This window comes from Conger conger, chromosome 15 (assembly GCF_963514075.1).
Source record: "Conger conger chromosome 15, fConCon1.1, whole genome shotgun sequence".
NCBI lineage: Eukaryota > Metazoa > Chordata > Actinopteri > Anguilliformes > Congridae > Conger > Conger conger.
The window spans coordinates 27,391,451-27,414,150 of record NC_083774.1 but is presented as its reverse complement, the minus strand read 5'-3'; the positions used below and the strand labels follow the sequence as shown (position 1 = coordinate 27,414,150).

The following is a 22,700-nucleotide window of genomic DNA, read 5'->3' as shown; positions in this document are numbered from 1 at the left end:
ACCCCCCATCAATGGCCTGCAGGGGCCCCCTGAATGTACAGACTCATAGCATTGCACGTACCCATGTCCTTTCCGGTCCTTTCCAAGTGCTGTGCTATATCATCAATGCAACCACCCCCTCCCCCAACCCCTTACCCCCTCCCACCTGCTGTAGATACTTGCTGTTTTTAGAGGAAAGAAAATGAGTTTGTTTCTCCAGTAAACAGTCTGGTTTTGACGACACACGCTGAGTTTCTCTTCCTCGCCCTTCTTAACACAAAGTCCTCCTGTTTTTTTTTATAATATAAATAGTATTACCCTGTGGTTTTATGTGCTCTGTGACGTGTTTTATTATCATGGTTATGATTCTGATGATCATCATAGGTTATTTTGTATTGAGCAATAAGTTGTTGTGTTCTCTGACTTCTGTCTTGTGGGCGTGTACCCAGGCTTGGCTCCACCCACGGAGAGCAAGTCTTGCTGTAACCTGCTTCATTACAATAAACCTGTTATATGAATATAAATATGCTGTCACTGTCCGTGTATGGAAACGTACTTAAATAAAGGCATTTACGTCAATATATGGTGGCGTTGTTGATTTTTCATTCGGACTTTGCTTTTTGCATGTTGTTTGTGGGCAATGTGAAGGATATCAGCAGTTTCTGAGATAGTCAAACCACCTTGTCTGGCACCAATAATCATTCCACGATCAAAGTCACTTAGATCACATTTCTTTCCCATTCTGACATTTGGTCTGAAAAACAGCTGCATGCAATCATGCTTTTATGCATCTAGTTGCTGCAACATAATTGGCTGATTTAAATATTTGCATTAACAAGGTCTACCTAAAAACGTGCTCACTGAGTGTATAGCTACAGTGTACACAATGAAACAGAATAAATAAAAAAAACAGCAGACAATATTGGAACACATTGCACACATTCTGTAACACAAAGCAGTAATTCAATAAAATGTGTAAAACATTCATTAAAACACTTCACTGTGAAACCTACATTATTTATATAGTTATATAGCCCCCCTGCGTCCCCTGCCCAGGACAGAGAGCTTTGTTCCAGGGGCTGCCAGTCCCATTAGTGGAGACCGGATGTAGACACGGTATTTTTTTGTTTCCACCTATTGGCCTGGCCCAATTAGCTAATTAGCTGGTGGTTCAACCGTACAGTACATGAGATCACAGAAAAACCTTTCAAACATGGATACAAAAACAGCTGTGGGCTATGAGTCACAAGCTAGTAAAAACGCTTTGCTGAAATGTCAAATCAAGTAAATGATTGCAACTGATTAAATTATTACGGGCAGAACTTGAACATCCAGGAAGATTTCGCTCTGTTCAAACCAATGTGAAGGTTTGTAAAAATCCTAAATGTTGATTAGTATGTTTCACTAAATTAAGCATATAGAAAATATATTTATTTTATATGGGTATGGCCCCTCTTATAAAAAGTGTCATATTATAAAAGATTGTATGTTAAAAGCATAGTGAATTAATGAAGAATTATATGTGCCAGTTAAATATGTATTTTTTACTTTCTGTCTACTTCATGTGTTTTTTACAAACCCTTTGTGATAAATGAAGGGAAATGAGCAGAGCCAGAAACAGCTTGCTAAGAAATGTTGAACATTTATTTTGTACCTAAAATGGAGTCTGCTACCTTCACCCTGTTTACATTATCACCTAGCAAGCAGAAGTACCTTTTTCTGTGCTGCATAACCCCTTCCTGAGTGAGCTGTGAGTTACAGTTTGATTGATACAGGCAGCTCTGAAGCGGATAAAAATTAAATTATCCATTAAAAATCCATGAAGTAACCTTGTCTGGACTGTTTCAGTCCACAGTAGGGAGTTATTACTTAATGCATTTAAACAGCTGCCCACTGTGGGGTGTCATTGCGCTCTCTCTGGGTACACTGTGTGCTCACATGTTCCTGAAGGGCTGGGCAGTGGAAATGTGCTCTGTGCATATTTTTCATTTGGCTTTCGTTGTAGTACATGTAGTACATTCGTCATTTCATGCCCGTGTGTACCTTTGTGAAGGCGCCAGTAATTCGAATCCTTGCCTTTATTAAAAAAAGCTAATAAATTACATTAAAATAATAAAAGCATTAATTGATGGGTTCAAAATGGGAATAGGGAAATGGATGTAGGGTGTAGAGCCGGTGGCCGTCACTAGAGGGCGCTCTGTACCCGGCTGCAGGGGATCAGCATCTTTATTACAGTGGGGCGGTGGCAGCTGACTCAGTGCAGCTGGACAGGTGCTTTTCTCCATGGACCCTCGTGGGTTTCCAGTGTGTTCTCTGTCAATCTTGTTCTGTCACCGACCGCAACGATTTATCAGAACTAATATAAAGACAAAGTGTAATTAACCAGCAAACATTTTGTTCAATACATATACACGTTTGTTCCATGAAGTTCACGCTCATTCATTATTTTATTTCATTTTATTTTGTTTGTTTTCTTGGATTATCGTAATTTGATTCTGGTTGTAGCATCTTTCCCAAACAGAACCGGAGGGCCCTGATCTTGCGCTCCCTCTCTCAGCACATTCTAGTACAAGGATACAGTGTGTGAACATCAGGGAATGAAATACAACCCCCTCTGCTGCCACAGTCTGTTGTCACCACCGCTGCCAACTCCATATTTCATAAGAAAACAGTGAGGTAGTCATATTACTGTACAAAGACTGCAGTACTTCAGCCAGTATGCTGTAGATCCTCCTGCAGTGGCCACTAGAGGGAGCACACACTTACACACACACACATACAAGCACACACAATCACAGAGACCACTGGTTTCAGTACAGCAGCCAAGCATGCAGTGATCCTTTGCTGTCACAAGAGGGTGCTCTGTTTGTCTGGACCACAGTACTACACACACTGGGGGTGGACTTTATCTTTAAACTGTGTTTGCATTTCTTTTTCACCAGAAGCCTTCTCCACAGTCCAGCAATCAGCTGTTTGATTGGGTAAGTAGAACCTGTACCAATGCTGTTCATTGGCTGAAGTGTCTGTCCAGTTTCAGGGTCTGGGCTGTGGAGGAGGCCGTTGCACAGCTGGGTGTGTGTGTGTGTGTGTGTGTGTGTGTGTGGGTGGGGGGAGGGGATGACAGGGGGAGAACTGCTGCTGGGGTAATTACACTCTGCAGGAACCAGGTTATGACTCACAGATGTTAATTTGCCCCTCCAACTGGAACTAGAACCTGCTCTCCAATCAGAACCGCTGGAATTTAGTCTCTTCTCCAACCAGAACAGCCGGAATTTAGCCAGCTCCCCAATCAGAACCGACGGAATTTAGCCCACTGTCCAATTAGAGCCATCAGAATTCTGCCGGCTGTCTGATCAGAATGAGGTGAGAAGTAGTGCTGACTTGGGACTGATTGATGGATACTCGATACTGAAAAAACTCAACAGAAATTCATCAGCTATTCCCCCTATATTGATAGCTGGAGGTGGTCCATTACCTCCCCTCCACCCTGAAAGAGTCACCTTTCAGCCCTGGGGATGCGCTGGGGTAGGATTTGGTTTTTTGGGGGGGTTTATCTCTCTGCTTGTGCTGTGTTTGAGGTCTAAAATAAGTCTGCCTTCAGGAGCATGTTCATGCAATGGGATTTGGTGCTGTTGACTTTGCACAAAATGCAAATGTGCACAAACCAGAGAGAAGCGAGTCTGTGCTTTTTATTTGAACTGTCTCTGTGCCTCAGTGTGCAAGAGTCCGTTTACCTGTTCGTGTGACATCACAGAGGGGGCACAGAGAAGGAAGGACAGCTGAGGGAGGGGGGAAGTGATGGTAGAAGGACAAAGAGAGAGAATATGTTTTCTTTCAATAGAAAACAAGGTAAGAAAGGAGAAATAAAGGAATAAAAAGAGTATTTGGAAGGACAGAATGAGGGAGAGAGGAAAAGTGTCTGGCACACATATTCAGGCCACCAGTCCAAACAGAGAGTCCACAAGACAGCTGTTTATTCAGCGCTAATTTAAGGCAGGTTCCCACTTGGAAAGAAGCAGGAAAGACACAGAAGCTATTGACCATCAACGGGAAGCTGCAGCCATGGCAGCCAGCTTCAGACCAGCTTCAGATCAGCTTCAGAATCCCGCATGAAGCCTGCTACTGACACCCAGGACTCCTGAACATAGACCATGTTACGAAAATCCACTGATCCCATTCAGAACTACCGACAGAAGCTCCCTTTCAGAAACATAGGGCCGAAACCTTGACTTTATCCCCCTCATCAACGCTTTGGCCCCCTATCTGAATACCTCTCCACCCGTGACAACGTATCTGCACCATTAGGTCACAGGTTTGATTCCCCTGATGGGCATTGCTGCGCCCAACTCTCTGTGAAAGATTCAAGGAAGCACGCTGCTGTCTAAAGGTTAGCTCTCAATCACAACCAGCAGAATTTAGCCTGCTCTCAGTCTCTCAAAAGGCCACCTACCGCTGCTTATCCATGTGCCTGTGCTGCCCTAACATCTATACCAGCCATCATAAAATTTGGCCCTCAAATCCAAATCTGGCCCTGGTTTTTATTTCTCCCAGATAATTATCTGGACAATTAGTTCTACTGATTGGCCAGACTGTCTTCACACCAGAATCCCAGGTAAAGGGAGGGTGGACAACCAGCAGTCCTTGGACCTCGAGGACCGTGATTTGATGGTCCCTGATCTACACCATGTGGCTGGTATTCACAGTGCTTTGAATTTCAGTACAAGATAGTTTTGCAGCCACATATTTAGCAAGTAAGAAACTACCGTCCACACAATTTGCACTGATCTTTAAAGGTTAGGGAAGGAAGTGAGAATACGGCGAGGATTCATATTATTGAGGGCAAGTGCAGGATCGGTAGATTCCCAGTCCAGGTATCTTCTTTTATTGCCATCTTTCTGGGTGCAGCTAGGAAAAGGAAAAGACACGAAGAAAGGTAGAAGGAGGTGAGTAAGTGATTGGAATGAGCCCTTGGAAATCCGTCATCTTTAAGAACATCCCAACCCATTCCTTGAAGGAGCCCGGAGCTAGAGGCCTCCCCAAGAACAAGAAAACACAGGCGGATCCTTGTAAGGTGTGACGTACGAATTATCAATGTGTGGTTCCATCTCTCCCCATCTGCCATGTCTGTAATTGACGTGGCTTCAAACTTGTGATGGTCTGAAGGAGCCAAGGACGTTTAATTTGCCTAATTCACGGTTTCTTGATTCCTCCGTCCTCACTTCTTTTCCTTGCCTTCTCCAATGAGCTAGGAGCAAGTAAAGAAGGCAAGAAAATAAAACAAGGAGGTAAGCGATTGGAACTGGCGACCTGTCCAGGGTGTCTTTTGCCCAATGTATGCTGGGATAGGCTCCAGCCCCCCTGCGACCCTGTTCAGGATAAGCGGGTTAAGATAATGGATGGATGGATGGATGGATGGTAAGCGATTGGAAAGACCCCATAGTCCCTCAATGGCCCTTCATTCCTTCTTCCCTTCCTTCCAGAGGCGCCTCAGCAGGACTGGACCCAAGACACTGCCCCTGCTGGCTTGGAGGGCATTGTGCAGACAGACAGGCCTTCCCATGTTGTTGGTGGAGAATCTCAGATCATGAGGGCTTCTGATCTGTAGCTAACTCAGTAGAAGCTCTTGGCTGACGGTGACAGCAGCCTCACGCCGTGGATCTTGGCAAAGCCTTTAAATCTCATTATCAGCAGTGTAGTTTCTGGTGTTAACGGCGCCTCTCTGCCTGGGCCTGCTCCCACATACAGTACTCCCACTCTGCTCCCAGTCAACAACCACCACCCGCCCCTTCTCCTACTGCCTGTTTATGCAGGAAATGGGAGTCTGTTAAGTGAATGGATATCTATGTAAATAAGTAATGATCTTAGAGTGTGCCGTGCCTTTACTGTAAGTGTGTGTCGGTCAGCGTGTGACAGGGTGGGTGTGGGAGAGTATGTGAACATCTAACCCTGCTGATGTAAGCGTTGTGCGCCACAGAGGCCATGATGGGTGGAGCTGCAATATGCTCTCCATCACCGTCTCGTGTGAGTTTGTCAAAGCGCGCACACACACCAGATAGCACCACAGCCAAACTCAATGACATTAGTGAATGGTTCAGGTCGCATGATGGCCTCATCCATTTTGGTTTTCTTATCGCTCCGTTCTTGATATCCTTGGTGCACTCACAGATCCACCCTGCACAAATTCACTTTTTTCAGTATAGAGATAATCTCCTGCCATATTATATCACATCTTTTCAAGGCAAGAGAGAAGTTAGTTTGGTGGACATGGGCGGCAGACGCAAAGATGGTATAACACATTTCTTCACTTTAAGATACCTCTCCTGGCAGCCTACCTGTACATTGTTGGGACTTCATCATTAATAACATTAATTCTGCCTAAATTTGAACTTTCATCCCCCCAGCCACCTTTGCTGATTCAATGTACTGTTTACAACTGGAAATATTGGCTATATGGCTGCTCAGGGGTGAAATATTTGATACATACACAAATACACATACACCTTTTCTTGGGAAGAATACATAATTGTAAATTAATAGCAAAAAAGGCGCAACAACTTCTATGCCCATAAGATTATGTGGGAGGAGATGATGTGGCTGGACTCAGTTTATAATTCACAGACAACATTGTTTTCCATCTAGACAGTTAGATGTTTTTCAATAACCTGCTGTTGGCTATACCTCTCTGAAGACTGACTAGTTTCTGCTACTAGGTTCGTTTCAGCTGGGAATCCCTCAACGTCACTGGACGAGATGAGCAAAAGCAATTTAAAGGGGCGTGGGTTAATAATTAGTTCCTCTGTGTCTGCCCTCAAATTTTCCTCATGAGCCAAGCAATGTGATCCATTAGAATCGATTAAAAACGTTTCACTGTAAGTAAACATTGAAAGAAAGATATTGTTGGAGCAAGCTTGAGCAAAGTTAACTTTTCCTGTTCAGGTTCAGCCAGTTAATTCCTTACATGCAGTGTGCTCCAGAATTATTGGCACCCTTAATAAAAATACTGTAAACTGAAAAATAATACCGTTATTGAAATAAACTTTATTCTCCAACATGTGTAATGTAGTGCGCTTTAGTAATGATTCAATGGATTCAAGCAAAGTCAAACAAGCTAATTTTCCAAATAAAAAACGTATTTCCCCAAACAGGTTCACAATTATTAGCACCCCCGGTTCAATACTTAATACCCCTGGTGAAGAGGACAGGTTGGAGGACACATTTGGAGGGATTGTTTACCATTCCTCCTTGTAGGACTTTTTCATATCCTTGGGTTGGCACTTATGGACCCTCTTCTTCACTTCAGACCACAGGTTTTTGATGGGATTTAAGTCTGGAGACTAAGATGGCCATGTGGTTTTCACTTAACCATTTCTGTGTGAATTTTGATGTATGTTTGGAGTCATTGTCATGCTGGGCAATCTATCTACAACCAAGTCTCAGCTTCCAAGCAGAGACAACCAAGATTTCCTGGTAATTTGTTGAATTCATTGTACCATTGATCTTAAATAATGCCCTTAGACCACTGGCAGCAAAACATCTCCAAAACATCAGTGAGCCACCTCCATATTTGACAGTAGGTTTGAGGTGCTTCTCCTTGTATTCATTCCTGTGTTGCTGTTGATGGTGTGTTTGGCCAAGATTTAGGTCTCAGCTGACCAAAGCACTTCTAGGTTTGGTGAACTCAAGATGCTTGGGTTTGTTTATTGTGCTCAATAAGGGCTGTCTTCATGCCACCCTTCCAAAGAGTTTGTTGGTACGGAGGTGCCGTTTTATGGTTCATTATATATAAACCATATGGTTCATTATGGTTTATTTTGTTCTTATTTTTAGGGTCAATAGTTACATTTACATACTGTTTTCAAAGTGCAAAGTGTGTTTTCAAAATAGCCTCAGTGTAATGCAAGTTTTTTCATATATATCTTCAAGGATCTGTTCCCAGTAGATACATACACATGCAAATGTTTACATCAGAGGCATGTAAGCTTGGCTCCACTGCCGATTGTTGTGCTGTCGGAACTGGGCCCTGGTAGAAAACACAAACGGAGCCAAAAGCAAGTTTATTGTTTCAGTATAGAACTGTATTTCAAATTAACACAATTCGAGGTGTGACAAGAAACATCAAACAAAGCAGAAATTCCATATGTCAAGATAGCTCAGCAACACAGTGAATAACACCTGCACAAGAAAGTGGACTCTGTGTCATATTATAAATACTGGAAGCAAACTCTCGCCCAGTCAGGACATATGGGCTGTGCTAACAAAGGGGAATTTTGTCTGAAAGGCAAACAGGAGCTGTGAATGCTGGGATCCTCGGGCTGACTCATGGAGTGCCATCCCCCGTTTGGCGTCACACAAGCTCACCGCAGCACTCAGAGCAATTCCCGGCGCCGCTTTCGCTAATGCGCACGCGGAAAACACGCAGCAAATGCGTTCCCACAAATGTAGCGCACATTACCACACCGCTCATGTCTTTACTAATTCAGCTGCCGGGGTCTGCTGCCCGGAGGACGGTCCGCGCTCCCCGCTCCTAGGAGCGGCCACTTTGGCGCGACTCGAAAAAAGATTAATTAATTAAGAGTAAGAGCTTTGGCGTGGGGAAAAGCCGTCCGTGGAAGAGATATCATCGCGCTGAAATATTACCTGTATTCATATTCGCGGTGGCTGCGCTGCTATATTGTGATGAGAGAGCGGGGGGGTGGGGGGGTGGAGGCGGTTTGAAGATGAAGGAGAAACAGAGCCAAAGTGAGAACCCGAACGGAAGGCGAGGGAGCTTGTAGAAGAAATGAGGAAGGGGTCGGTTGTAATTCTGACTTATCATTACTCATATTTCTTTGTATGTTGAGAGGTCATGCAGGGGTGGAGAGAGAGGCACACAAATATTACATACAGTATATGACACACAGAAATACACACAAACATATCACACACACACACACACACACAGAGGGAGAGATAGTATCACACACACACCCACACACACAGAGGGGAGAGATAGTATCACACACACACACACACACACACACACACAGAGGGGAGAGATAGTATCACACACACACACACACACACAGACACACACAGACACACAGAGAGGGGAGAGATAGTATCACACACCAATATGTTTGGTAACACTGGCAGGCTTATCACTCATTTTTCCTTAAAGGAAAAACCTATTTTTCTATGACTTCCCAAACCATCCTTCTCTTCAGGGTCTCTGGCCGATACTGTTGTTTGGAAGGGAGCCTTGGGACTAAGCACTATTGTAATCAGGTGTCTCCAGCTCTCTAGAGACCTAGCAGTGTGTCATTCGGCGTCATGGCCCCGCAAGAAGTGGAAAGGTCAAAGGTCAAATAATCTTCAGAGGTTTACAAAGTGGAAATTACAGATGGTGTGTGTGTATTTGGAGGCTGGGGAGGAGTCTTGCCCATGGCATGACTCGAACTACTTGTGGGTGTTTTTTTCCTGGTATACAAAATACAAAGTTGATGGATAGTGCTCATTCATTAGTCATTCGTTATTTTGATATATGCTTTCCTCAGATAATCCATAGTGGGTGTATTTCTAAAAGTTTCCAGTTTACCCCTGCACACCAAGAACTTAAGCTATAATAATAATTATAAATATTTTGTTTTAAAAATAGTTCTAGCTCAAGTGGACGGCAGGAGTCCACTCCACAACTATAACGACAATGACAGTGATGAATGATATCATTGGGATCACTTTCAGATCAATACTTTCCAGCTGCATGAATGATAGCAACACTGACAACCAATCAAAAACCAATCCCAATTTACAGGGCTTCATGTTCAAAATGGCAGATGACATAGCCCAGAGACTATCTACAGAATGTTCATCAGTGTGGATCCTCACGTGATTATAGTTATAGTTCTTGGTGTGGACGGGCCTTTGGCTGGACAAAGAGACTCTCCCAATGACACTGAGAGACCAGTGTTATCTGCACTGAGAAAGAGCCCAGTGATTTATCTGCTTCTGTGGAAACATTATCTCACACAAAAGAAAAAGTACATATGCAGTACGTAAGTGAAACGCATAACTGTAATACAGAAAAATGTAATTAAACTAAATCTCATATTTCAAACGTACAGTATAATGCTTTTTCCCTTCTATTCCAGGCCTCGGAAATAACATGTGCTGTCCAAAAAAATCTAAGCAGCCAATCAGCCGATTCGCATCATTCCAGACGAAAATAACTTATTTTCCTGCATTTTCTGAAAAGGAGGTAATCATTTCTTCATTCATTTTCCATTTCTCCCAAATTGCAGGGTGCATAGCCTTTCTTCCTCTCTTGCTGTATTACGTCTCCCTACTTACATCGCCAATGGGGCCTTGTGCTTAGATGCAGACTGACATAGGATTCTGGAGCACAGCCGGTTGTGAGTTATGACTTTTGGCTTGAACAATGTATCATTTTTGAAATGTAGGAATAGCATGCGTTTCATGATATTGACATTACTTTATAACTTAGTGCTGAATATGCGCTGTAAATCAGCCATTAAATATAGCCTTATGTTCCTTTGTCCGAGGGTAGTTGTGTCTTTGATCCCATTTGACGACCTCTGTTATTCTGTCATCAGTAATATTGATTCGCCAGTTCCAAGCCCTAACCACTACAGCTTTTTTTGCCTTATCTAATTAGGCTCCATGTCCATGGCAGCCTAAATGGCAGGCTTTAATGCAAATTTGTGCACAGAAGATATTGCCTTGTTGTGGATGGAGCTAGCTTCTTTAAAACCCCATAATGCACTGCATAATTCAGGCAGGAAGTTGGAAGCTTGGAGTACACACAATAACCACGGTCTTTGCAAACATCAATTTCACATTCTCCATGTCCCAAAGCTCTACCCGCACAACATGCTAAAGATTTTCCACCATCTTCATATATTTATCAAAAAATGAAACTATCTGTTTTTTTTCAGAAGAAATGTCATGTACATACTTCCTTTTTTTCTAAATGTATAATCTCGGTTTTTCTTTTTTTTGGCTCTACTTAGTGACTGCGATGAAGATATTTTGCAAATCACACTCGGACTCAGCTGGAAGGACTACATCATCACACTCACAGAAATAAAGGTCCAAAAAGTGCCTAAAAAGGTACAAATGCTTGTCGTTGGGTACCTAAAATTGTACCCCTAGCTACCAATATAGAATTAATGTGTACCTTTTTTTGCTTAGAAAAGCTAGTCATTTGTACCCCAGAGAGAACGTTACTGTCCTTTCAGGCTACCTTTGGGAAATTTGATCTTTGAAGAACAGAAATGTACCTCCACTGTCAATTTCTGAGTGTAGGATACAATACCCTGAGAACGCCCGTGTCAGATAGGGTCGAGGAGAGCACATCCTGCTCTTTAACCCCATATGGAGTTTGAAACAACCAGTGTTCAGGTCATGGACAAATGTCCTTTGGAAGCCAACAAATCATGCTGTGGTTTTACTTTTTTGCTTTCTACCTCTAACGACATAAGATACTGTTTAAATGTTACTGATATATGTCTGCAAATGTTCATCTGCATTACCCAAATAGACCATTCACAGGTACTGGCATGGATAAGTCTGTTGTTTTAAATACCAGAATGTGTCTTGTGAATTACACTTGTAACAGTGATGCAATTCAATGACACTCTTGGATGATGTAGTGATGCCTTTGCTGTTGATGTGACTGTAGATTTATGCCAAGCTGGAGGGACGTATCAACTGAAAAATCGATTTTTATCAACTGAAAAATTTTTGTAGGCATTTCACAAACAACTGTCGCAACATGCTTCACGGAAAGCCCTGGCCTAAGCCCCCACAAGCGCAAGCCTGGGGCAACGGTGGTGAGGGGAAATTCCCTGATGGCTGATGGGAAGAAACCTCAGGAGGAAGCAGACTCAAGGGGGGAGCCCATCCCCCTTAGGGTGTGGGGTTTTAATAACCTACACAGTCAATCAGTCAATGTTCACATTAATTAAATTAGCCACATCCTGAGGTGGCGGCTCAGACAGTGGGCGGGGCCAGGTGGTGATGGTGAGGAGCACCCACTTCCAGGACATGTTTGGAAAAGATAAGACAGAACTTGCAGTAATTTCAGATATTTTAGGAGCCCCACTGTTTTCCTTGTTTTCTCCAAAAAAAGCGTCCTTGAAAACTTGCAGTCAAGAATTGATTTGGGCCTTGGTTGTTTCTTCTTTTTTTTAACTTACTTAACTTTTCAACGGATACTTAAGTTACTTATCTTTAAACATGTGGAATATTATTTCCTTCCAGATCTCTAATTAAAATGACCACAGAGAAGGCAAAACAGACATCACTTTAATACAGTTTAATACTTTTATACTTTAATACTTTAATACAGTGCTGTCTCGCATTTTAATGCATATTAACACACGCATACACAAATGCATATAGAAAGACATATTACTTGTTGTTCGATCGGTCGGATATTAACACGAGAAAAGCCTACTGCCTCCGACCTGCGTTTTGTGACTGGCGCGAGGTTCTCTGAACGAATTCTGCTTGTGCACGTATTTCAGCAGTGTCGCTGGAAATAAATTTGCAGAACATGATTTCAAAGCAATTCTGAGTGGTATAATGTGTACTCACAGAAAATCTATCTCTGCCCTATTGCATCCATTCATATTTCACCAATTTCAACAAAATCTCCTTGTCCCTCTGAGGAATTAAAAATATTCGATTAACTGTTGTAGTGGAGGTAATTGCCTAAATAAACTAACAGGGCACCAGTTAGGCAACTCTTGTTTTTCATTGAACTGTTTTATGGATTTTTCCATTTTTGCATTGTATTTCCAACAAAAATGTTAGTGTGTCAGCATTGTTTGCGTTTTGTTTCCTTTTACGCCACTTTGTTAAATAAACAGCGTTTACAGTCGCATAGAAACCGTGCATTAAGATTTCTCTTCCAACTGGGAAATGTAGTCTCACGTAATTCTACATCGGGAATCGTGCGGAATCATGGGGGAATCGGGGGATATGAAATATGCTGGCTTTCATTTTCCAGACAGCGGCGTATTTTTCATCGGGAAAAGCGGGAACATTCGCATATCCTGGCTTGTTATCCAGCTCGCAATTAGAGAAGATTCACTAGCATTAGACTTTGGCCAATCGTTGTTGGATTGGGTTGGGTTAGGGAGGATGGTTGGGTCTGATGATTGGTTGTTCTTCCGCCTCGCTATTGGCGGTGGTCTTCATCAAAAGGGTGTGGCGTCGTAGCTTGAGGAAGGTGACGTCAATGGAGCTGTTCAAAGTGTGGTGGTGCTGGAGAAGAAATCCATGCAGTCCGTCGGGAGAAGCGCAGCGGCTGCACGGTGGTCTGTTGATCGAAATTTTCGAGAGCACAGAGTGAAGCACCACTTACCGCTTTTGATGTAGAGGGTTGGGGGGAACGGACGAACAAGTGTCCCACCTGTATGTAAACCACGCCATTGAAACTGTAAGTACACTACCGGGTTCTCTCTCTCTCTCTCTCTCTCTCTCTCTCTCGCTGTCTAAGCGTGTATCACTCTGAAACAGAAAGCAGCCAGGAAGGAAGCGAGGGAAGAGAAGGCGTGAAAAATTGACCAAATAACCCCAGACCACGTTGCCAAAGCAACGGTTCAGTGCGACTGTTCTCATACCTTCTACTTTCGCAGACGTTCAACTGAAAACAAAGCGATTCTTTGTTACCTTAAGCGCCTTTTCTCGCAGACTGCAAGTCCCCGGGTGGGTGTGATTTGACTGTTATTTGCATGTGTTTGAGGATGGATTGTGTTCGAGAGCAGGAGGCTTTGGAGGTAAGCCATCGCGAGTCGACGTGTGCGTCCATTGATGAGCCATCTCGAATCGCGTGCTGTGAAAATTGTCGCCTCTCACGTTCGAATTGCCGGTTACTCTGGCAACGTTACACATTTTTAAACTATATGCATTTGACGTTTGTAGGGTTAGTTTTTCACCGGATCATAGTTTGGCATTGACTGGTTATAAGTACCACTCGGTCTCGCGGAGGAAGGTGTGAGAGAGTAGTCTACTGTACATCCCTACCGTGTCTCAGTCGTGCGCTCCCTCATACGCGACGGCTGCTGCTTTGTTACCTTACCCGCTGGGTGTGAAGTGGTGCCCGCTTTTTGAGCTCCCTAATTATTTGTGCGCTTTGAACTACATGTGCTGCTATTAATAATGTCCACGTTTTCCCGAAGCAAATGTGTGTTGTAATGCAATGTGGGGATAAAGATACACTGATTTACAGATATGTGATTGAAATGTATGAGAAAGCTGGCTATGGGTTTTGCTTGGATTTGTTCTCAATCCTGGTAGGAAGTGATTATCCGCGAGTTGGTAACCCGTACGATTCTCTTTTCAGTGACCAAGGCGTGGTTCTGTTTATAGCCTGCTCCGTCTGCGCTCCTGCCTCCGTTTGGCTGACGTGGTGAAAAAAGTCACCGGGCTATAAAACTCCCAGACACTCGTAGCCTCTCTCTCTCTCTCTCTCTCTCTCTCTCTCTCTCTCTCTCTCTCTCTCTCTTTCTCTCTCTCTCTCTCTCTCTCTCACACACACACACACACACACACACGCACTCATACACTCATACACAATATGTGCTAAGCCTGTGTTGAGCAAAAATATAACCTTCCTGTCGTTTCATTTGCCCGCGGTTGCGAGAGCGACAGCTTCCTGATACATTAAACCCATTGCGCTCGTATGTCAATAGTCTGTTTGTTTATTGGCCTGGCGCTCACTCAGAGTGCTCGCGTTTTAATGAGGTTGTCCTGGGTCCTGGTGGTCGCCATGTCCCTCTGCATTTCCCGTGAACTTTAGGCTCCGTTCAACGAGCCACAGCGCCGCTCGAAAACTGAAATCATCTGTGACACACCATGTTTTACTCTGATAAAGTTGAATTTAACCCCGATATCCTAATTCCTCTGTGTGGAACAAAATGACAGCTTCACTGTGTTAACTCTCCCGGTGTAAATATTGCGGCGATGCGACTGAACTTTAATGAACTGCGCGAGCCGGTCACGACTGAGCGGCACAATCACAAGCTCCACTTGAGCAGAAATGAGCGGCGGTATGAATCAGTGCGAATCTCAAGTCTCTTGTCAGAGGAGCAATTTTCCCACCACGTCCCGCGTTCGCTAATCAAGGGGATTGTGTCGCCAGGGTCTCTTCCACGCTGCCTCCCGCATCCGTGAAACGAACCGGGCTCGGTGTCAGCGCGCAAAACCAAGAGCTCTCAGAAGTTTAATTTCCCTGTTCATGGTTGTGGTTTCGCTGTGTGGGCGTGCATCATGTGTGCATGTGTGCGACCGTGTGTGCATGTACTGGTGGTAATGTACACACAGACTAGCACTAGACAGGCTTGATATGGTGCAAGTCTAAATACTGTTTAGCTTTTAGGCAAACTAAGCAGTAGGTCCACTTTAGTTGTTGGAAAAAGCTAGCATTGCTGGGCTGAATGGCATGTTTTAGCTGTTATGTTATATGCACAAACACATGCACGCATACACACACACACAAAACATAACTCCTCAGAGTTAAACTCCTGTCCAGTTCCCAAATAGGATTTCTTAAGATTATTGCCAACAAACATGTAGAGCACCAGTCTCTGATGATCAGCGCTATTTTTAGGAGCCCCCCTGTCCCCACCCTCTTCATGCACCATGTCTATGGACTGGCCTCTGTGGGGCAGCGGTTGGGATGAGAGGTGTGTGAGGCCCGACAGTTCATCTCGGTTCTCCTGGGTGAACACCACATTTCCTACCACCGGGCTTCGGAAAGAAGCCTCCATTGAGAAACGATGCTGGTGTTTACAGTTTCTGAATGGCCTCATTATTGCTGTCGAAATCCCGGATTAGTCAGGTCATGTCCCTAAAGCCGATGCGTAGTCGAATGCAAGTGTTCCTTCTTTTATTTGCACATGGTTTGGCAAGTTGAGTAATCGACGGAATGAAATAAAATGTTCTGTTTGTATCGACCCGCCTGTGTTTATTTCGAAGGTGGCGTTAGAGGCAAATATTGACTGAATCCAGGGTGTTCCCGAACCTACAGAATTTGTCAGAGTTCATTTGTGTTTTGCAGTCCTTGTGAGGACATTTTAAGGAACATTCTGTGAAGACAGAGTCCTGCAGAAAAAGATTGAGAAATCATCGAGACGCAGAGAGGCATAGATAATGCACAGTTGAGCGAAAGCACTGAGACTCACTGAGAAACAGTGTAACAGACCTGGCTCAAATACATCATTGTTTTGGATTCAAATACTTTCCTACACTTTATTCTGAGCTTGTCTGGTGTATTGGACCCTATGAAATACTTTCAAAGCATGCAAACCTCGCCTTCTGGTGCTCTTGGTTGGCTCAACTGCACCAGACATGATCAATCGAGCACAGAAAAGTGTTAGAATTCAAAACAATGACGTGTTTGACCCAGGTCTGGTGTGAGAATGGAAATTCATGGAGAGTCAATGGAACAGGGCACCCGCAGCTGGGATCTTGACCCTCAGTCGCTAACTGTTAGCAATGTGGATGAAACTGAAGGGGAATGTTGAGTCCTCATGACAGAGAGGTCAGGGGGCGTCTGCAGGCAGCGTTTGGCCACGGGCCTCTATGGAAGCTGTAAGGGAGGCAGCAGGGCTATCTGCAGCTATGTAGCAGGTCATATAGAGTCAGGTCTCCTGTATATGTGGAATGTGCAGGGCTGAGGGTGTGACTGACTCCAGTACAGTGGTGGTCCTTAGGGGTCTTGGGCAGGCTGCTGCTGCTGAGGATTGTCAGTATTGGAGTTCAGAGAGGGCCAGACAGGTCCTTAATGTTTGAATGTAGAGGCACTGTTTGCTTTGTTTAGGTCCACTTGGAGTAGGCTTGTATGCAAGGACTCTTCCGTGACTCTTCTGTGACTCCTCTGTGACTCTTGCGGGACTCATCTGTAACTCTTCATTGACTCCTCTGTAACTCTTCATTGACTCCTCTGTGACTCTTCATTGACTCCTCTGTGACTCATCTGTGACTCATGATTGACTCCTCTGTGACTCCTCTGTGACTCATCTCAGTGGTGGAATGACTTGCCTACCACTGTCAGGACAGCAGAATCCCTCCCCCTATTTCGACGCAGACTAAAAACACACCTTTTCAAACTGTACCTTAGTCCTACCTCCTGATCCCCCCCCCCACCTTTCTGATATCCCTATCCCTCTTGTCTAACAAAAAAAAAAAAAATGATGATGATTATGATGACTATGTTTAGAACAGCACTTCATGTGTATTTTACTAGTTATGGATGTGTTGCTTTAACTTGTGGAAGAACCTATGCACTTGTAAGTCACTTTGGATTAAAAGCGTCTGCTGAATGACTAAAATGTAAAATGTTAATGTAATCTTTGACTCCTCTGTGACCTGTGACTATTTATTGACTCCTCTGTGACTCACCTGGGACTCTTGCATGACTAGTCTGTAACTTCATTGACTCCTCTGTAACTTCATTGACTCCTCTGTGACTCTTCATTGACTCCTCTGTAACTCTTCCTTGGCTCCTCTGTGACTCTCTGCCCCTTTTGCAGACTCAGGGCACACGGAGGGTTCCTGGTTGCCTCTGCTCACTCAAGTCCATCACCCCCCAGCTTCTGAGCTGGAGTTTTATTTTCGCCCCACCTCCACAAGCTGTCCATTCACTTCTCCCAACCCTCTGTCTCAGTTTCCACTGTAATGCCTCATCCCCCCTTGTTTATTTCTCTCTTTCCTCTCTGGCGTATGGGCCTGTTCTCATTTGGCCTCTCGCCGTGGCCCAGACCGTCGTGGCCCAGACCGTGGGTTTCCTGCCTGCAGGCCTGGCCGCGAGTCTGCCTGCGTCCTCTCCGTCTAAGAGAGACCGCCGCTCTTACTGTGACATGCAAAACGAGACACGGCGAGAGATACTTTACTGATCCTCTGCGCATAGTTTTAGGTTGGTTTACTCTGTCAAATGACAGAGGTGTGGCTTCTATGCGTACAGTTTTGTTGCTGTTAATGGGTGGATGTTTTGTCTGGGCTGGCTCTGTTTGTAGTCTCCTGTCCGACCTGTTTGTAAACATTGCGACCTTTGACCTGTCGGAGTAGGTGGAGTGTGCAGCTTGCTGTTATGGCTGTCTGGAGCTGTTGTGCTTCAGTTGAACTCTGTATCCGAACAGGGAGGGGGATTTGGAGGGGATGTGTCAATGAAGCAGTGATGGAGGGGCAGTGTGTGTGTATGTGTGTGTGTGTGGGGGGGGGGGGAGCAGTGGCAGAGGATGATTGCCCATCAGCACATCAGTATTGATCCATGTTGATCTGGATTTCAGAGTCTTTTCAGTGCAGCAGTCCTGTGTATGTTAGTATACATATGGGCCACCACCATGGTGCATGCTGGGTAATACTGAACCGCTCTCTGCTAGTACACAGGAGCCCAGCTGTCTGTGTGGGTGTTTGTGTGTGTATGTGAGAGAGTGTTTGTGTGTGAGTGTGTGTGTTTGTGTGTGTATGTGTATGTGTGTGTATGTGAGTATGTGTTTGTGTGTGTGTGTGTGTGTGTTTGTGTTTCTGTGTGTATGTGTATGTGTTTCTGTGTGTGTGTTTGTGTGTGTATGTGAGAGAGTGTTTGTGTGTGTGTGTGTGTTTGTGTGTTTTTGTGTGTGTATGTGAGAGAGTGTTTGTGTGTGTGTGTTTGTGTGTTTTTGTGTGTGTATGTGAGAGAGTGTTTGTGTGTGTGTGTGTTTGTGTGTGTTTGTGTGTGTGTGTGTGTTTGTGTGTGAGAGAGTGTGTGTGTGAGTGTGTGTATGTGTGTTTTTGTGTGTGTATGCGTGTGTATCTGTGTGCCCATGCGTCCTCTAGAAAGGCTCGCATACACATGTACATGCACACAGACACGTGCTCATGAGTAAAAGCACATGCATGCACACATGGAGGAAGCAGGTTGTGTGTGACATAGCACATGTGAAGTGCAGGTGGCAATGGGAGGCTGATTGAGTTACTCTTCTGATTGCATTGCGGTAATGGTGATGGCATTGCCCATATCCTCTAACGCTATTAAACCCTCAATTACCCAGGGCCCAGGGCACACGCACTGTCCGGAAGAGAACGAGTGATCAATTACAGAAAGAGAGAGGACAGAGGAAAGGAGATGGAGCAGGAAAGGGGGTTGAGGGAAGGATGGAGGTAGGAGAGAGAGAGAGAGAGAGAGAGAGAGAGAGAGGAAGAGTATGTAGCAGTTGTTTGTGTTGACAGAGTGATAGCCCTTGGCAGTGTGACAGTGCAGCAGAATGTGATGTCTCTCTCCCTCCCTCCTGTTTTTTCTGACCTTTGACTCCCGCCACTGATCATTGAGCACAAACACATGCGTGTGCCGGCCCCACCCACAGGCTCTTTTCATCGAAGCCTCTGTAGCACTAACACCACCGTTTCCTGGGTTGTGATTGGTCATACTGAAAATGTGTGGTGACATCATAGGCTGGCCAAAGAGAGGACCCCTCCCTGGTATTTTTTCATCAATATGGGTGGGTTATGAAAGCAGACTGCATGCAGACAGTGAGTCTGTTCCCGTCTGAGTCAGTACACTCACACACACACGCACTCATAGATACACACATACACACAGGCACACACACACACACACACACACACACACACACTCATAGATACACACATACACACAGGCACACACACACACACACACTCACACACTCATAGATACACACATACACACAGGCACACACACACACACACACACACACTCACACACTCATAGATACACACATACACACAGGCACACACACACACACTCACACACTCATAGATACACACATACACACAGGCACACACACACACGCACTCCCAAATACACACATACACAGGCACACACACACACGCACTCTCAAATACACACATACACACAGGAACACACACACACACACTCCCAAATACACACATACACACAGGCACACACACACACACACTCCCAAATACACACATACACACAGGCACATACACACACACACTCACAAATACACACATACACACACTCACAAATACACACACACAGGCACATACACACACACACACACACACACTCACAAATACACACAGGCACTCACACACTCACACACTCACAAATACACACAGGCACACACCCACACACACACTCCCAAATACTCACATACACACAGGCACACACACACACACACACACACACACTCACAAATACACACACACACACACTCACAAATACACACACACACAGGCACACACACACACACACACACACTCACATACTCACAAATACACACATACACACAGGCACATATACACAAACACACTCACAAATACACACATACACACAGGCACATACACACACACAACCTCAAATACACACATACACACAGGCACATACACACACACACACTCACAAATACACACATGCACACACACACAAACACATACTCACACACACAGAGACACATACTCACACACACACATACATTCTCACACATATACTCACACACACGGACGTGCACACACTCACACACACAGGAGTGAGAGTTATATGCCGAGTGAGAAGGGCCCATTCGGCAGTCACTGACAGTGAACAATGACACACTTCGCAAGCGCTTGCAACTGGGTCACCATAGCAACAGAGATCCCTTGAGCGCGCTCAGTCACATCCTCCTCATTGGGCAGAGTGGGAGGGGCTGGGCAGGCGGCGGGGGGGGGGGCAACTTTCAAAGCAAATAAAAAGGAGGGCGGGAAAAGGTCAGTTTCACATAACAGAATGGAGCACTGCACCCAGATGACCCAGGCTAGCAGAGAAGCATGTTACAGTAAGGCCTGTCCCCACCGAGAACGATAAGTATAACCATGTAACTATGATTATATATTTTTTAGAATAGGACTAGCACGGGTGGATGGTGGAGTCCACACCATGGGGATGACGACGACAAGCCGCATGAAAGATAGAAAATGCTGACAGCCAATCAAAATTCATCGGAATTTGCAAGGCTTCATGTTCAAAATGGTTATTTACAGAAAGTTATCGTTCATCACTGTGGATGCTAATATTGTTATCATTGCAGTTACAGTAAAGCCCCATTACACCCTACAGTAACACACCCCATTACCCCCGACAGTGACACACTCCATTACACCCTACAGTGACACCCTACAGTAACACACCCCATTACCCCCTACAGTAACACACTCCATTACCCCCTACAGTAACACACTCCATTACACCCTACAGTAACACACTCCATTACCCCCTACAGTAACACACTCCATTACACCCTACAGTGACACCCTACAGTAACACACCCCATTACCCCCTACAGTAACACACTCCATTACCCCCTACAGTAACACACTCCATTACACCCTACAGTAACACACTCCATTACACCCTACAGTGACACCCTACAGTAACACACTCCATTACACCCTACAGTAACACATCCCATTACCCCCTACAGTAACACATCACATTACCCCCTACAGTGACACCCTACAGTAACACACCCCATTACACCCTACAGTAACACATCACATTACCCCCTACAGTGACACCCTACAGTAACACACCCCATTACACCCTACAGTAACACACTCCATTACCCCCTACAGTAACACATCACATTACCCCCTACAGTAACACACTCCATTACCCCCTACAGTGACACACTCCATTACACCCTACAGTAACACACTCCATTACCCCCTACAGTGACACCCTATAGTAACACACCCCATTACCCCCTACAGTAACACACCCCATTACCCCCGACAGTGACACACTCCATTACACCCTACAGTGACACACCCCATTACACCGTACAGTAACACATCCCATTACCCCCTACAGTGACACACTCTATTACCCCCTACAGTGACACCCTATAGTAACACACCCCATTACACCCTACAGTAACACACCCCATTACCCCCGACAGTAACACACTCCATTACCCCCTACAGTGACACACCCCATTACCCCCTACAGTGACACCCTACAGTGACACACTCCATTACCCCCTACAGTAACACACCCCATTACCCCCTACAGTGACACCCTACAGTAACACACTCCATTACCCCCTACAGTAACACACTCTATTACCCCTACAGTGACACACCCCATTACCCCCTACAGTAACACACTCTATTACACCCTACAGTGACACACCCCATTATTCTCTGCACAGTAACACGCCTCATAATGCCCTGCACTATGTCTCCAGTTTTCATCAGTAACACTCAGCTCCATTTACTTTGCATTCAAACATTCATCTACATCAATAATTCAGCAGCGGCAAACCACAACTACGGAAACTCTCAAGTTGAGCTCATCTGTGTAACAACCTAATGCTGAGGGGTACATCAAACACTCAGCGTGTCTCGCTTTCTCTCACTAAAACACTCACTCACACGCACATACACACACATTTGTACACACACACACACACAGCATGTGGCAGTATTGGTGCATTAATCGGTATCAGTCTGACAGAGTGGAGAGCACTTGTCGTGTTTCAGTTGGCACAATGTCTGCTCTGGTGCTTATAACACAGACATACACACACACACACGCGCATATGTACTCACACACACACTCACACGCACGTATGCACTCACACACACACAGACACACGCACATACTGAAGCTGAAGATGTGCGTTGTGTGTGCAGGAATGCGGGACTGTAGCTGCCTCTCTCCAGCCCCTGGGCTCTGACAGCATGGCCTCCTG

At 44.9% G+C, this 22,700-nt stretch overlaps 1 protein-coding gene across 3 annotated transcripts in view; it reads left to right on the top strand.

Moving 5' to 3' along the window:
- The first annotated feature begins 13,230 nt into the window (after nt 1–13,230).
- Nucleotides 13,231–22,700, top strand: part of LOC133111680 (sphingomyelin phosphodiesterase 3-like) — a 39,927-nt gene continuing 30,457 nt past the window's right edge. The window contains exon 1 of one of the 3 annotated variants that reach the window (XM_061222210.1): nt 13,231–13,420. The gene's annotated coding sequence lies outside the window, so the exon portion shown is untranslated. Of the gene's footprint in view, nt 13,421–13,507; nt 13,761–22,700 lie in introns of those variants that run through there. The other 2 variants (XM_061222211.1, XM_061222209.1) reach the window with 2 other exon arrangements.